Source organism: Mesocricetus auratus, unplaced genomic scaffold (genome assembly GCF_017639785.1).
Source record: "Mesocricetus auratus isolate SY011 unplaced genomic scaffold, BCM_Maur_2.0 Super-Scaffold_100038, whole genome shotgun sequence".
Lineage (NCBI taxonomy): Eukaryota > Metazoa > Chordata > Mammalia > Rodentia > Cricetidae > Mesocricetus > Mesocricetus auratus.
The window spans coordinates 66476-84040 of record NW_024429216.1 but is presented as its reverse complement, the minus strand read 5'-3'; the positions used below and the strand labels follow the sequence as shown (position 1 = coordinate 84040).

Sequence of the window (17565 nt, the reverse complement as noted above, 5' to 3'; positions counted from 1 at the left end):
TCATCACCGGAATCTAATAAGCCTAGAATTCTTTTTCCATCTACTAGTAATTCTAAAGTTGGGCGCTGGTCGAGATCTAGGGCAAGCAAGGTCAAGTCTGATCCCGTGGAACCAAAACCTCCTTCTCCCCTCTCCCTGGTTTGAGCTGGAAATGTATCATGTAGGCTTGGCAGAAGCAGCAACTGTGCTATCCTGTCTCCAGGAGAAATGGCTGTAATCCATTTAGGGGATTCTACCATAATCTTTACCACACCTGTGTAATCAGGATCTATCACTCCTGGATGTACTCGTAGCCCTTTTACAGTTGCAGATGATCTTCCTAGAAGCAGGCCCACTGTACCAGGCTCAAGGGGTCCTTTAAAGTCAGTGTCTACATGTTGGACCCCCATCCTGGGTGTTAATACAAGTCTGGTGGTGGAGCATGAGTCCAGCCCCGCGGAGCCTGAAGTGGCTCTCCTCTGTTCCTCGGATGTCGAAGAGAGGGTCAGGTTTCGGGGTTCTGCTCTTGGGCTTGATTCTCCTTGGTCCCATATATTTGTGGGCCCTGGGGTCGTGGGCCCCGCTGTCCATTTTTTGGACGAACTCCTCAATTGCCCTGAGCAAAAGGCTGTCCTTTAATGTCTTTCACTGATCTACAGGCACTAGCCCAATGATTTCCTTTCTTGCACCTAGGGCACAACTCCGGCTTAGGCCACAGGGTGGAGCCACTGCCTCTATTACTACTTCCTATTTCAGGGCATTGCCTTTTAAGGTGTCCTTGTTTGCCACAGTTGAAACAGACCACTGCATTTCGTCCTTTCTTAGCTGCATCACCACAGCTGCTAGGCCTGCATTGGTCAGTGGACCTCCTAACTCTCTATAGACCTTCATCCAGACTTTAAGGCCTTTACCCTTATATGGGGTTATAGCAGCCTTACACTCCTTTGTGCACTGTTCATAAACCAACTGCTTAATCAATGGCATAGCAGTATCTGGATTAAAGGCATGTGCCACCACCGCCCAGCTAACCGGTGCCATCTTATGGGTGTGGTACTCTGCAGCTCCCAACAGAGAGCAAAGAAGCTGACACTGGAGAGGATGGGAGATAAAGGTGGATTAAATAATTGAGAGAAGAGAATCATTGACAAACCAGAGAAAACAGAGCTCCAAGTAGATAAAATACAGCTTTTAGTTGTAACCAGAGTTTGTCTGGTTTCTGCAACTTTACTTACACGGTTCTCCTGTTACTTTCAATAGCTTGTAGGTTTTATTTTGGAAATAAAAATATTCAATTAAAGTTGTATTGTGATAAGCAATTTCACATCTTTCTGCAGCTCTGTGTGCTTTGACTTATTGTGTCCATAGACATGAGGAGGACTGGAAACTAAAAACCCTCAACCCTGTCTGAGTTTCTTATGGATAATCATGAGTGAAGAAAAACACAACTTAGTGGTTTTCAGAGTTATCTTATAGGTTAACTCACTCTGCTGCTTTACCTCCTGAACCCCATGCTTTTGTGTGAGTTCATTTCAGGTTTGTTTTCCACATGATTCCAAATGTTTTCTTCACCTCTTCTGGTTTACCATATCCAGTGTGGTCCAGACAATTTGTCCCACCAGATATTTAAAGGGCCATTCTCTATGTTGTATGATTCTATAGGTCCATAAATTCCACAGTGTAACACATTATAAACCTTCCATTTGTATCCATAGTATGAGACTGAACATGTTATTCTCTGAAATATTTTCTCCATAACTCACAGTTTAAATACACAAAAGAATAGGTTATCAGACACTACATTTGAGGTTTTAATTGCTACACTTATTATATATATATATTCTAAATTAATAATCTGTACCAAAACAGATCATTCCCAATTTTCCAGACTTGGCCATCTATTTCTAAAATACACCAACCTTGTAAATTTTTCTATTCTTCTTTTTATTATTATTTTATTTAGGTTAAAAAATCTTGTATCACATGTCAATCCCAGCTCCCTCTCTCTCCCCTCCTCCACTGCCCTCCCCACTAGGTCCTCTGGTCCGGTCCCCAACCCCCACTCCTATCTCCAGGGAGGGTGAGGCCCTCCATGGTGGATCTCCAGTGACTATCATTTCATCCTGGGCAGGGCCTAGGCCCTCCCCCAAGAGTCCCCGCTGAGAGAGCCTCCCATATTGTGGCATGGGCCCTCAAATTCTATTTGTATGTCAAAGATAAATCCTACCAAAGGCTCCATAGATTACCTAGGCATCCCACTGACACCCACATTCAAGTGGGTCAGGGTCAGTCCCCTGCTTTCCACATAGTCAACAATCTAGGGTCCAAGAGCTACCCCTTGTTCAGGTCACCTGTTCTGTGGGATAAACAAGCCCAGACTTAACTCCTTTGCCCATCAGTTCTCTCTTTCTCACACCTGACTCCAGGAGTTCAGTTCAGTGTTTGTCTGTGTGTATCTGCCTCTGCTTTCATCAGTTGCTGGATGAAGGTTCTGATTCCTAGACTCTGGCAGTGTGATTGTATACTGGCACTCCCTTGATTCATGTCTAAAATCCATAAATGAGTGAGTACATACCATGTTTCTCTTTTTGTGATTGGGTTACCTCACTCAGGATGGTTGCTTCAAGTGCCATCCATTTGCCAGCAAATTTCAAGATTCCATTGTTTTATTCTGCTGAATAGTACTCCATTGTGTAAATGTACCACATATTCTCTATCAACTCTTCAGTTGAGGGGCATCTAGGTTGCTTCCAGGTTTTGGCTATTACAAATAATGCTGTTATGAACACAGTGGAACAGACATCCTTGTTGTATATGCCTAAGAGTGGGATTGCTGGGTCTTGTGGTAGACTGATTTCCATTTTCCTGAGGAATCTCCATATTGATTTCCAAAGTGGCTGTACAAGTCAGCACTCCCATCAGCAGTGTAGGAATGTTCACCTTTCTCCACATCATCTCCAGCATAAACAGTCATTGGAGTTTTTGATTTTAGCCATTCTGACAGGAGGAAGATGGTATCTCAGAGTTGTTTTGATTTTTATTTCTCGGATGGCTATGGATGTTGAGCTCTTTCTCAAATGTTTCTCAGCCATTTTAGACTCATCTACTGAGAATTCTCTATTTAGTTCTATACTGCATTTTTTGATTGTATCCTTTGGCATTTTGAGTTCATTATAAATTTTGGAGATCAGTCCTCTGTCAGATGTGGGTTCAGTGAATATCTTTTCCCAATCTATGGCTTGCCTTTTTGTCTTGCTGACTGTGTCCTTTGCCTTACAGAAGCTCCTCAGTTTCAGGAGGTCCCATTTATTAATTTTTGATCTTAGTGTCTGTGCTACTGGAGTAATGTTCAGGAAGCTGTCTCCTGTACCAATTTGTTCAAGGGTGCCTCCCACTTTCTCTTTTAACAGATTCAGTGTGGATAGATTCATGTTGTTGTCCTTGATCCGTTTGGACTTAAGTTTTGTGCATGGCAATAGACAGGGATCTATCTGCATTCTTCTACATGCCAGCATCCAGTTAGGCCAGAAAAATTTGTTAAAGATGCTTTCTTTTTTCCATTGTATATTTTTAGCTTCTTTGTCAAAAAACACATGTTCATACATGTGTGTGTTAATATCAAGGTGTTTAATTTGATTCCATTGTTCTGCCTGTCTATTTTTGTGCCAAAACCAAGCTGTTTTCAGGACTAAGGCTCAACAATAGATCTTGAAGTCAGAGATGGTGATGCCTCCAGATGTTGCTTTGTTGAATAAGGTTTTTTTTAGCTATCCTATTTGTTTTGTTTTTCCATACAAAGTTGACTATTGTTCTTTCAAGGTCTGTGAAGAATTGTGCTGGGATGGGGATTGCATTAAATCTGTGTATTGCTTTTGGTAAGTGACATTTTTACTATGTTGATCCTACCTATCCAAGAGCATGGGAGATCTCTCCAACATCTTGTGTCTTCTTTAAATTCTTTCTTTAAATACCCAAGTTTCTTGCTATATAGGTTTTTCACTTGTTTGGTTAATGTTACCCCAAGGTATTTTATGTTGTTTGTGGTGATTGTAAAGGGTGATGTTTCTCTGATTTCTTTCTCAGCCCTTTTATTATCTGTATATAGAAGGGCTACTGATTTTCTTGAGTAGATCGCATATCCTGCCACTTTGCTGAAAGTATTTATCTGCTGCAGGAGTTCCTGTTAGAGTTTTTTGGGTCACTTATGTAAACTATCATATCATGTGCAAATAGTGAAAGTTTGACCTCTTCCTTTCTAATTTGTATCCCCTTGATCTCCTTTGTTGTCGTATTTCTCTAGGTAGAAATTCAAGTACAATATTGACAACGTATGGAGAGAGTGGACCGCCTTGTCTTGTTCCTGATCTCAGAGAAATCATGTTGAGTTTTTGTCTATTTAGTTTGATGTTTGCTGTTGGTTTGCTGCAAATAACTTTTATCATGTTGAGGTAAATTCCTGTTATCCCAGATGTCTCCAAGACCTTTATCATGAAGGTGTGTTGGATTTTGTCAAAGGATATTTTAGCAACTAGTGAGATGATCTTGTGATTTTTATTTCTCACTTGGAGGCTGGCAGTCTCTGGGCAGGCTGAATCCTGTCAGGCTGGGTTCTGGATCCGCAGTGCGAAGTCCTCAGGTCTCCAGTGGCTCCAAATTTTTCTGTTCTTTTAAGATAGTACACCATAAGTCTAACTGTTATTTCTGCCTTTGTAACAAAACTTACTTATTCTTCTCACAAAGATGACTAGGACATCTGCAAGTCATATATTTTAAGCTTATCCACTATCTACACATAGACAGAGTACAAGTAATCCTTTGGTCTCCCATTACAATCCCTGAGTGCAAATGGCTAGATTGTTCATCTTAGAAGAGCACTTCAGTGTAGACCTATATCTACAGGTGCAGGTAACTATATAACAATCCTCTTCTTAATAAAATCAATTCATAGTCATGGTAAATCTCTGATTAACCCACAACTCATAACAAAGGCAAACTATGCTATGCAGAGTTTCATTTTCAGAGTGAATACTAGAATTCCTCTGTCATTAAATTAGAATAACATATCTTGAAAGAATTTTAGGAAAGTGGCCTTAATGAATTAAAGTGTTGCTACTTTAAAGAAATGTCTGAAAGGAGTGTTTTGCTTCCTGGAAAATCTATTTTGTCTTGATATAACTTTTCTGTAGTGGGATGGTCATTTTCTATTGGTTTATTACACAACTTTTGGGGAGATCATTCAACAATTTAAAGGTCATAAATGGATTTGCCTTTCTCTATAACTCACTCTTAGTCAGACTTCATCCCTCTCCTCCAGCTGCCTGGGATCCATTTGGTCCTAACACCCAGGAGAACAGAACCAAGACTATTCTTCATCTTGTTTCTCTGGAGATCAAATCCAATTGAAGTTTTCTCAAATTTTGTGAGTGGAATAAGTGTTCTTCAGGGGTGGCATCAATTCCTTCACCTGACAATAGCATGTCTGTCTCCTATGACATCATCTAGACCACCAGGGAGATGAGTTATCAGCATGTCAGTATGTCAGTCTCACTGTATTAGGGCCTCCCTCCTAAAAAGAGACACGTTGTCTGTCTCTCTGATCGCTGATGTCCTATCAGTATTTGCTATCTCATAGAAATCTCCTTTTTCTATTTTTAATTTAAATTAGAAACAAGTTTGTTTTACATGTCAAACCCAGTTCCCTATGCCTCCCCTCCTCACGTGACCCCTACTAATCCCGTATCCCTTCTCCTTTCTGCTCCCCAGGGATGGTGAGGCCTTCCATGGGGCATCTTCAAAGTCTGCCATGTCATTTGGATCAGGGTCTAGACCCTCCCCCATGTGTCTAGAATGATAGAGTGTTCCTTTAGGTGGAATGGGCTCCTAAAGTCCATTTGTATGCTAGGGAAGAATATTGATCTGCTACCAGAGGTCCCAGGGATTGCTGAGGCCTCCTCACTGACACCCATGTTGTGGGTGTCTGGATCAGTTCTGTGATGTTTTCCCAGTTATTAGTCTGGGGTTTATGAGCCCCCCCTTGTTCAGGCCACCTGTTTCTATGGGTTTAACCAGCCTGGTCTTGACACCTTTGCTCATCACCCCTCCCTCACTGCAAGTGGACTCCAGGAGTTCAGTTCAGTGTTTAGCTGTGGGTGTATGCTTCTGCTTCCATCAGCTACTGGATGAAGGCTCTACGATGGCAAATAAGGTAGTCATCAATCTCATTATCGGGGAAGGGCATTTAAGTTAGCCTCTCCACTATTGCTTAGATTGTCATTGGCTGTCTTTCTTGTAGATCCTGGGCATTTTCCCATTTCCTGAGTTCTCATTAAACCTATAATGACTCCCTCTATTATGTTACCTCTTATCTTGCTCTCCTCTATCCTTCCCTTGACTCAAAGGCAAGTCTTAATTTCTTTCCTGCTGCCTGCAGAATTGAGGACAGTCTGCTGCAAGCACATTAATGCAGCTCTGAACTGATCTTTTCTAATTCATTAGTGAAAAAAGCACTAGCAAAATACCCACATAGGGATCTGATGCATTAACATAATAAGGATTTAAGAAACTTGTATGTGTGATGACCTTTCAATCCTGCTCAGCAATTCTTGGAATTATGTGCTATGAATATATCTGTAGGTTTGTACCAGAAAAAAAATCTTGACAGTGCTTATGGGTTCACCACCTCTCTCTTTCCTTTGAAGAAATCTCAGGCTCTATTCAGTGATATGCTACACTGTATGGCAGTCATCAGTGCAGAGTGGAAATTAAGGACTATATTCCCTTTGTAAATATAAGTAATAGTAATGAGAAACTATGTTTATATGTGACATGTGGAAAAGTCAGACATCTGTAGCTACCAATAGCAAATAATTCTAATGGGGTTTCGCTCTGTATACCAAATTTCCATTTTCATAGCTGCACTTAAGTGTACACAGCAATGCTGTTTAAGTTTCTAATTGTTAGATAAGATTGTCTCTTCTCAGTACTTCCTTGAATATATGTACAGACAGATCACAATATTTTGTCCTTTGTAATATGAAATATAATATGATGTATAATTTTTACATATAATTAAATTTCCAATATTTTCAGACGACTAAACTATATTAGTGTTCATTATATGTTTATGAATTATGATACCACATTAAAACCTCACATGGCAATACATTCTGATATTGATGCTCTTTTTACCTTATTGAGTTCAACTTTTATATAAAAATTGTCTTTACATGACAATAAGTGTTGTCTTTGGGCAATTGTACTTTATATCTACAAAATACAGCCCTACAAAATATTTCAGAATTCAATAGAACTGTCTGCAACCCCTTGGTTGTTGGAACCAAGAAAACAACAATCAGATGAACAAATTATTTTTATATTCAAATAAGAATTATTTTAACAGGTGATATAGAGCAGTGTTCCATGAATTCCAATGATCATAATCTTATTTGCCCCAGATGTACTCAGCCCTGCTAGGTATCTGTCTTACAATGGGTGGCGTCTTGTGAATCTGAGGCTTAGCATGTTGGGTACTGGGGAAATTACCTACCTTCAAGCTTGAGGGGATTACATGGTTGTAAGTCAGATCTGTCTCCTGTTTTCCTGTAAGCTTTCTCTCTCCCCTCTCTCTTCTCTTTCTCTTTCTTCTCCTCTCCTCTACTCTCTTTTAACTTGTCTGTTCTTATCTGTTTCTAAACTATAGACAACAGTTTTAAACATCTCACAGTGGAACCTCTGCAACAAGGCTGCAATAAATTTGAATTGCATATTGATTATGGGCACTGTGCAACATGCCAACTCAATGTGAAGGACGCTATATAGATGAACTTTACCACAGCCAGGACACTTTCAAACTGATTAAGCTACTTGTGAAAATGAAAGACATTCTAATTCCTCAAGAATGCAATGCACTTGCCTGGCGGTGGTGGCACACGACTTTAATCCCAGCACTCGGGAGGCAGAGGCAGGCGGATCTCTTTGAGTTCGAGGCCAGGCTGGACCAACAGCCTCCAAAACAATACGGAGAAACCCTGCCTCGTAAAAAAAAACCAAAAAAGAATGCAATGCATTTGTTGCTGGTAGGAATAATATTTAGCATGGCCTGGAAAGAGTAATCCATCATGTGTGTAAAAAGTTGTCTGGATCTCACATTCAGTGACAGGCACAGAAATAAACAGAACGTCATCTTCAGACCTGGCCAAGGGGATATCCTTCCTGTACCAGACTGCACTGGGAATACTGGGTAATTCAACCTTACTTTGCTGTTTTAGCATTAATGAATTTTCTAGGATCAGAGTCAGGTCTACAGAGCTAATTGTCAAACACCTGACTGGGGATAACTTCATGGATCTTCTCCATAAAGGAATTCCATAGACAATGGCTGCTCTTGGTTAGACACATTCTTTCAATTTCATTGCATGTAAGCTTCTATTTTATTTTCATAGAGTTTCCAGAGTAGGACCATTTGACTCGTCATCACACTTAACTTTCTTCCAGCCTGTGCTGGTTTTTTCAACTGATGATAAATGGCTTCATTCCTATGCTTATTACATACACGTGCAATGGAAAAACGTGCACTGGGTTTAGAGATTTTCTATAGTGTCCTGGGACCAAATGTCAAAGCTAAATGTCTGCATTACATGCAATCCTATTTAACTCATCTGCTACCATGTGTTTGGGAATCATGACATGGGTCAGTGATTACCTGGTGCTTTTCCTTCTGAAGCACAATCAGAGGGTCCAAAACATTTGCAATTTTAGTGCTTTAGTTATTTCGTGAGATCAGAGCCACTAAAACCATCCTTGTCCTGGTGAGAAATTTTGTGTTCTTTTATAAAATACCTGGCATCTTAACCAAGTATTTAACCTTTGCCAATGGAATCACAAGGTGGCTGGGCCATGCAGTGTAGCAACAGCTGCATGTTTTCCAGAATTATGATGCTGTCTTTTCATCACACAGTACACCTCAGTTTCCAGGCTCTGATTACTTGCTAGTATCAATAACAAATGTTAGAATTCAATGAGAGTCCTAATATTTCCACTGCCTTTACTGTTTTTATTCCATTGTATCATTTTATTAAGCCCATAGACTAACAAATACGAATTTAAACTTTCATCAGTTAAATACTTAAAGGTGGATAAAACTGTTAAATTTGTTATCAGAAATTTCCAATGAGATCAATACCAATAAAGATTTGACAACATTGAGACTGTATGCCTCCTACCAATTAAAAGATTTTATGAGATTCCATCTTTGCCAGCAACATATGATGTTTGTGTTTGTGTGTGTGTGTGAACTTTATTCAGCTGCGTGGAGATAGCGAAATATAGAATTTGTTGGAAAATGGATGGAGCTGAAAAAATAGTGTGTTCTCTTTCATATGAACATCATGGCCTTTAACTGTTACAAATGGATTTAAATGTGTGTGCAAAAAAAGGAAACGTGCAGGAAGGTGGAAAAGGATCCATATGCTCTACTTCCTTCTTATATAGACAGGACCTATGCTCTCAGAAGATGTCCTGCTCCTCTGCAGTTTACTACATTGCATTCTGTCTCCCATACTATTTTTCTGAGCTTTAGTTGTAGGATTTGTGTTATAGATGTATCACCTGTGTCTGGGTATCCTACACTCAGTTCTGTATTGCATTTTGACCATGTGTGGTATTCTGCAAATGTCTTTATCTGCTATAAAAAGAAAAGAAGCTTTTTTCAGATGAGGGGTGAGATCTACTCTTCCCTGTGGACATCAGAGTAAGTAGATAGAATGTGGTTATAAGTTATATTGGTATAGGAATGTAGACGTGGTAGGTTCTCTTCTAGATATATGGTATCATCATCCACACAGAATAGGCTAAGATTACAGGACGAGGCCTGGATTGACCTGCACTTAAGTTTAATCATAAATTCCCAGAACATTGTTTCCCAACAAGACCTCAACAGTGGCAGCAACATTTCAAATGTTAACAAGAATGGGAAATGAGGTAAGTTTTCACCTCTGGATAAAAAGGTGGAGGTAATTAATGAATTTAGAGAAAGGGAGATTATGTTAAAGAAGTATGTATAGGACTTGACAGATATATGTTTACCTAAGAGCAATTGCTCTTGTAGAGCACCCAGTTTCCATTTTCAGCCCTCTCAGGCTGTCTTCAGCTACCTGTAACTCTAGTTTCAGGGCATCTAATGCTCTCTTCTCGCTTCCCTTGGAATTGTATTAAGACAGCAGACAGCATGTATACCTACTGTACTCACATAAATACAGAGTCTTTTCAGACCCAACCTCTCAGTGATAATCTTTTTAGCAGTTGACAGCTTCTGTGGAAAGGATGAATCATTCTTTTGGAGGATTTTAGCGACTGGTACACTTCCCACACTCACTGGATGATCCTACACTCATGTTTGTTTCAGAAGCACTAATTAGTCTTAGTGTGTTATCACACAGATTGACAGGAAATTAGGGAGGGATGATGTTAAGGGGATACAAGAAGGATTGGAGAGCAAATGTGGGGTTTACTGTCCTTCCCCAAATGATGTGACAGACTTTGTTGATCCCATGTAGGAGACCTCACCCTCTCTGAGAAGTAAAACGGAGGTGGGATGGGGAAATGATGGGTGAAGTACAAGGTCAGCAGTGAGAGGGACCTGGGATTGGGATGCAAAATAACATTGTTTTTAATTTAAATAATAAAGAAAATAGATATTAAAATGTGTGGTGTACACGCACAATCACATTTCATCATATACACATAAGAAGCTCCCAAAAAATAAAACATTCAGAAAGAATCCCAGTATACATAATGGTATAACAATTGCACATAGTAGTTTAAAAATGATTGATGTGTATGTTTTATACGTCTTCCCTCTTTTTGTTTTTCTCCATGTGTGAAATTTCCTGTGTGTGCATATGTTTCCTTGACCAGCAAGTTGTTCTTCAGTTTCAGAGTCTTGAGAGAGAGAGGGCCATGTTTTTTTTTCAGAAAATAAGAAACAAAAGGAGAAGAGGATAAAGTTTGGTATCATGTAATTTCACCAAAGCTGTGTCTCATGACTAACAAGTTTATTAAGTAGCACAGAATCTAATTTACAGTGTCCTTAAAGGACAAATGAAGGAAATGATAAAAAACAGCAGTCTGTGATTCAATGAGACAAAGAAAATGGGAGCCTGGATCAAGTAATGTTGACCATGAATAAAACAACGTATGCCAATAAATTCAGAATTAAGTAGAGAATGACCTTGGGACTGATTAACATTGCCTCTTATGGTGCTGAGTGTTGAATTCTCAGCATCAGAAGCTGGAGCTCCTCTAAGTTTCTTCCTTATTCCACTCAGGCTCTTGCAAATATATTGCTGGTTGTAATGAAGAAACTGTGTCCCCTCTATATACATTAGGTCCTAAGGTCAACTCTCTATCAGTAGAGCTCTCCATATGTGTGCATGCAATGTTATCACTGCGATTATAATCTCACAGAGCCTTTGTGGTTAGAATGATCATGAAACTAATGGGTTTAAAACTCACTGTAATTTGTTATATTGTTATATATGAAATGATATATATTACTTATCACAATCAAAGCATATAAATATGCATTAGAATATATATATATATATATATATATATGTTTATCAGCTGTGGTTTATTAAATTGTTGTACTCAATATGTGCTGTGGCAATCTAACAATGTTTTTGTCAAACTGGACAGAATGAGGATGTAGTAACTAGTCAGTCTCTGAGAATGGTGCCTCAGAAATTACAGAATGGCATTAAAACACTGGAGGATTCTTGGTGAGGTTCTTTTCTGTAAATGGCATTAAGCTGAAGAACCATGGGGTGGTGAAGAAAATTTTGGTTTATGCAGGCAGCAAACCAACAATAAGACAGACAGTAACAGCTTAAACAAATACATATATATCATATACAAATGTATATGTGTTTTTGTGTTTGTATTTGTCTGTGAGTGTTAATATATATACATATATGTATATATGTATATATGTATATATATAATTAGCAAAATACTAATGTAATAAATAAAATGCATTATTTTCCTTCTGTCTTCAGGCAATGGTGTTTGATTCAGAAAGTTCCTTTTGACATCTATATCATGCAGTGTCCTGTCTATATTTTCACCTAGCGTTTCAATGTTTCAGGTTTCACATTAAAATATTTCATTTACTTGGAGTTAGTTTCTGTGGAAAGTGATAGGTACACATCTCATTTCATTTTTTACATGAGGAAATTCAATTTTCCAAAAAGCATTTGTTGAAGATGATTTCATTTCTCCACTATATGCTTTTGGCATACTGTTTTATATTAAATGTCTGAATAACATTTCCTCCTGTTTTAGTCTTCAATTGTTCCCCTTGTTTTACATGCATATATTTATGACCATAACATATTGTATTTTATTGTCTCTGTAATATTTCTTTTTTTTTTTTTGGTTTTTACGAGACAGGGTTTCTCTGTATTGTTTTGGAGGCAGTCATCCAGCCCAGCCTTGAACTAACAGAGATCCGTCTGCCTCTGCCTCCTGAGTGCTGGGATTAAAGGCACGCTCCACCACCGCCCGGCATCTCTGTAATATTTCTTAAGATATGGGATGATAATTACTCCACAATTATTATTTCATGCTCAGGATTGCTTTTTCTTGTAGGTATGTTGTCGTTCCATATGAATGTAAGTTTTTTTTGTTTTCTATTCCTATAAGCATTGAGATGGAGGGTTTAATTTGAGTTATATTGAATCTTTAAATAGATTTTGGTAAAATGGACACAACACAGTGATGCATTTACAGCTTCTGACCACGTGGACTTTTCAGTCACTCTTTCCCATAGGAGGAGATCTCAGCATAGCAAGGCATACCTCTGGTGTTAAGTGTTCATTATAGCATAGAAATTACACACACACACACACACACACACACACACACACACACACACACACACAAAGGAGTCCCATCATGTATGGACCCTTGCAAGGACATTCTCAATAGGTCTAATCCAACATCTCAACACCAGAAGACACCAAGAATTGTTTAAACCTATTACTCTGTATCAAACTGGGAATGTGTGGGTCCTGGAATCAGAGCAAATGATACTTGTGTCATATATTCTCTGAGGCATTGTGAGTGCTTTGTACAATAGGCTGATATCTGGGGTAAGAAAGGCGTTCAGAAACTTCACGAGTCATTGAGGGACCACTGTGTATATCCACCGTCTTTCTAACACTCTGAATTTTAGAAATTCACTACACGTCAGCATTCATCACAAGTTTCTACTTCATTGTGTTTACACAAAGCAAACTCTTCAGTTGAATCAGGGTTTTCACAAGTTTTAACTCCATAACCGTGACCTTTCTCACATTCAGAATACTGTCAATTATTTGTTTCTTCCATCCTCTTGTTTTATGCCTCTGTACTCTCTATTTTACTCTCAGTGCATTGTGGGTCAATGATAGTGATTTACAACTCCTCTTGACACTAATACATACTCTTGACACATGAGAGTCTCTGTCATTTTCATTGAGAACTAATTCATCAACTCATGTCCACTGTTGTCTTAGTTTTATTCTGCTCCTTATCTCTAACCTGCAGAATGGTCCTTTTATAAATATGACTTAAATGGAAATGCATTGTGTTTGCAGGTCAGTACTCAATTATGCTACTTTATAAAAATACTGTTTTGAAAGTTAAACATATCTGGAGGTGATTAATAATGGTGTGCCTATTCTGTATAAATCTTTGTGTTGTAACCCTTGACTCTTGTTTTATAAAATGCAGGCTTTATTATGCTGAGATGTGATCTCATAATCCCTAGACCCTCCAAGGAATTTATAATGGAGAACTTTATTGAAATACTTTCTGACATCTTTGTCTGGCAAATAGATTTTCTCATTGGTCCTGCTGGTCAGAGAATAGGGAATCCCATGGAAGATGAAACAGCATGAGAATAAAATGCCGATGGGATGGGAGACACCAGGAGAACAATGCCCTCTAAATCAAATAAGAAAATCTCATGTAAATTCTGTGAGACTGAAACAAAATTGTATAACTTTCAGTTAAATAATTTTATGGGATTCAAGACCTGTATGTGAGTTGGTCTCAGATTCTTATGCTGTTTCCTTTTGTTGGTTGCCATTGTCCAACTCTCATATGATAGATTTAGTTTACTATGTTTTATGTTGTTAGGTTTTCTTATCCTGTCAAAGAGGACTGTTCCTTCCTAATTACAAAAAGGGAGTGGACCTGCATGCATGGGAGGTGAAGTTTAGATAGAGGATATTGTCATAAGGCTATATTGTAGAAGAGTAAAATCTATGTTCAATAATATATTCAAAACAGGAAAATAAAGATTTTCTGGCATGTAATATAACCATGTCATTTCTGTTAGCGAGTTTAACTTTATAATGCATTATATTTAATGCTCATTATATGTGGAACCAACATTGTGCCTTTGCTAAGATTGTGATGCTGCTTCACTTTAAACCAATAATAGTTTACTTTAAGGAACTCACAAATAAAACCATTAAAGAGCAATAATGACATAGTGAGTCATGTTAATATGTGACCAGGCCCAAACTACTGTACATTTCACTAAACTTAAATGTATTCAAATATCCCTGGCAAAGCCTTGCAGCTTTGCTTAGATTTTTACATTGTCACTAGCAATTATATTTTATGGTTCTTTTACCAGTAATAATGGGGAAAATGACAGAGCAGTAAATCGATAAATGATTAATGTTATTTTCTTTCTCATAAAACATGGGTCCTTTTATCTGGCCACCACTTAAGACAATATTTATTGGTCTCTCATTTTATCTCTTTTGGTGAAGCCAGTCTTACATTGATGCCGTGCAAAATACCAAATAATGACAGAACATCAGCAAAGAACATATACAAATCAATGTTTCTCATGAAGCTAAAATTATTATAAAATAATGGCAAACCAAGTTCAGAATTACACCAAAACCATCTCTCATTTTGAAACAATATTTGTAATAGGTGAAATAAATTAATACAGTTTTTTTCTAGTATGGGGCAGGCAAGAGTAATTGTGATGGTACACAAGTTCATTGTCAGGCACTTGTTCAGTATTCACACAGTCAGAATTTGATACTCAGAACTGCCTGTGAAATCACCAATCAGCTAAGATCACCTGACCGATTGAAAGCCACAAGAATTGCATTTTCAATTACAGCATTTTTCTGGATAAGTTGCACATCAGATGGGCAAAGGGGAGCATCCACAGCTTCAAGTTGAATCATACAATTGGCCCCAAACAATAGGATTTGATCATGTAGGCTGCTGATTCAACCAGCTGACAGAATGATCATGTTCATTTCTGCTGATCTTAAAAAAGCAATGTGCCACATACTTAACATTCTTTATTAAGTGTGACTGATGAGCAAACAACTGAATACCAAGTAAAACATACCACTTTCATACTTAAAATGAGATTAAATTGTGTGTGTCCTTATCCAAACCAAACAAATCTTAGATGCTTTAGAGTAGTGATTCATGAGAACAATGGGAACAAACGATGGAAAACAGATAGATATCAGATGATCGATGTTCACCAGCCACCAATTAGGATTACATAAAAGAGTAACATAGCCTCTTAATATGGAGGAGAGGGTATAAAATGCCAGAAATGTAGAAACAAGGATCAGAATGCTCTGGGTGACTATGGATTCAGCGGAGTTTCTGCTGGGACCATTAGTCCTTCGTATGTGTTGAATCCTCTGCTTGTGTCTATACAGTATGACAATCATGGAAGCAGTGGACCAGGCCATGAGCACAGAAAAAAAGATTTCAGGGCAAACCACCAATGATGCATAGAGTGAAGAGCCAATTTCATTCCACCCAACAATGGAGCAGTATCCAGTATCTTGTCTTCTTGACATATTTGTGCTATCCCGGTTGACAAATGTGTATGTGAAAGAAATAAAATTTATCATTATGTTGAGGATCCAAATGAGGGAGATGTGGCAACCAATGTTCTTCTCAACTTTGACTTTTGGATCCTTCCAACATGATTTCCTGGGACTAATGGTCAAAGCCTGGAAGACACTCAAGAAGCATGTGGTGCCAATGGACACACTCCTACTAAATGTTTAAATGTATAACAAGAACTTGCATCCAAAATCATTAAGGAAATTCTTAAATCCCCAAACTGCAATTGTTTGTGGCACTCCTGCAAAAAGAATGATCAAGGCATTGGCTACCAATAGGTGCATGAGAATCAAATCAGTGGACTTTAATTTGTTTTCTCTGCAGTAAGGAACTAGATAGTAGAAAATTAGAGAGAAATTTCCCAGAATTGCAGCTGTAGTGTGTAATAAGTACATAAAGCTGAATGCCAGATTCCAGAAATCCATTCTATGATTTGGCACAATTTCAATCAGAATATGGATACAATATTATTCTGTGCAAAAAAAATACAGACAAATATTTTTGGCCTTTGGTTAATTATGAAGCATTTAACTGATAGGCCTACTGAAAGACTGAAACACGAGATTTAATAGGAGGTCTCAAATGCTCAGGTGTTCAAGACCAACCCCAGCCATTAAAAAGAGCTTATCCTACAGTTTGACAGAATGAGTTACGTTCCTTATATGTCATTGTGAGAATGAGCAATACCTCATAATGTATACAAGATGGAAGGAGAGCCATCATGTTTCATAGTAAACAAAATATTCACAATGATGTTCTATTGTCCCATGAAAACCAATGAAATGTTAGAGCCTATAGAACAAACACAATGCATGATTTTCAGAATTTATTGACATTTTCTAGTCAAGGAGTGGTGAAAGAAAACAACTTAAATAATATTGACAAAAACTAAATATATTAATAATTTTATATCTCAACTAAAATATCAATTAGAAATTGACAATTTTATTATAATGCTCAGAGTATAACTTTGGTCTTTTTACATGACAAATGTTCCTTCATCTTGGCTCACATGGAGCCATCTTTGGTTTAATCTGAAACTAACTTTCCGTTTCATATTTCCTTCATGAAAATTCCCTAGGAAAAATACCCAACCCTTTACTAATGGGGAGAGAACATGCCCCAAATAAATGCATATTTTTAGCTTCTTTTAAAGTTTTGGATTGCATTAATGCACATCCACATGTGACAACTTCCAATCAGGAAACACATGCAGTAGTAGGATTGCCTTTAAAAGCTCTCTGTAAGAATTTTAGTCTGCACTGTTAGAAGTGTTTTCTTCCAAGTAGTAACCAAATCCACTGAATACAACCTCACAATATCACCTTTGGTCATGCTGAGTAGTCTTTTGTACTTTACCCTACAACAGACTTGGATCAGGAAAAGTTATTAAAAACAAAAAATGAATTATAATGATGGTTTAACTGACAACTTCCATCATTCTAAGACATGCATTCATGAAAATCATAATACATACACACACACACACACACACACATGTGCACACCGTATAAGGCCTCTGAGATAGAAAGAGACATCTTGAATGATGAAACCTCACAGAATATACAGCAGAATAGAGTAAGGCAGAAAATGCAGCCATAAAAGGCGTGGAGAAAGACATTATCTGATAAATGACAAGTACTAGAG

The 17565-nt window shown here is 38.0% G+C and overlaps 1 pseudogene; it reads right to left on the bottom strand.

Moving 5' to 3' along the window:
- Nucleotides 1-15422: 15422 nt before the first annotated feature.
- Nucleotides 15423-16352, bottom strand: LOC101825813 (annotated as a pseudogene).
- Between the last annotated feature and the right edge of the window lie 1213 nt (nt 16353-17565).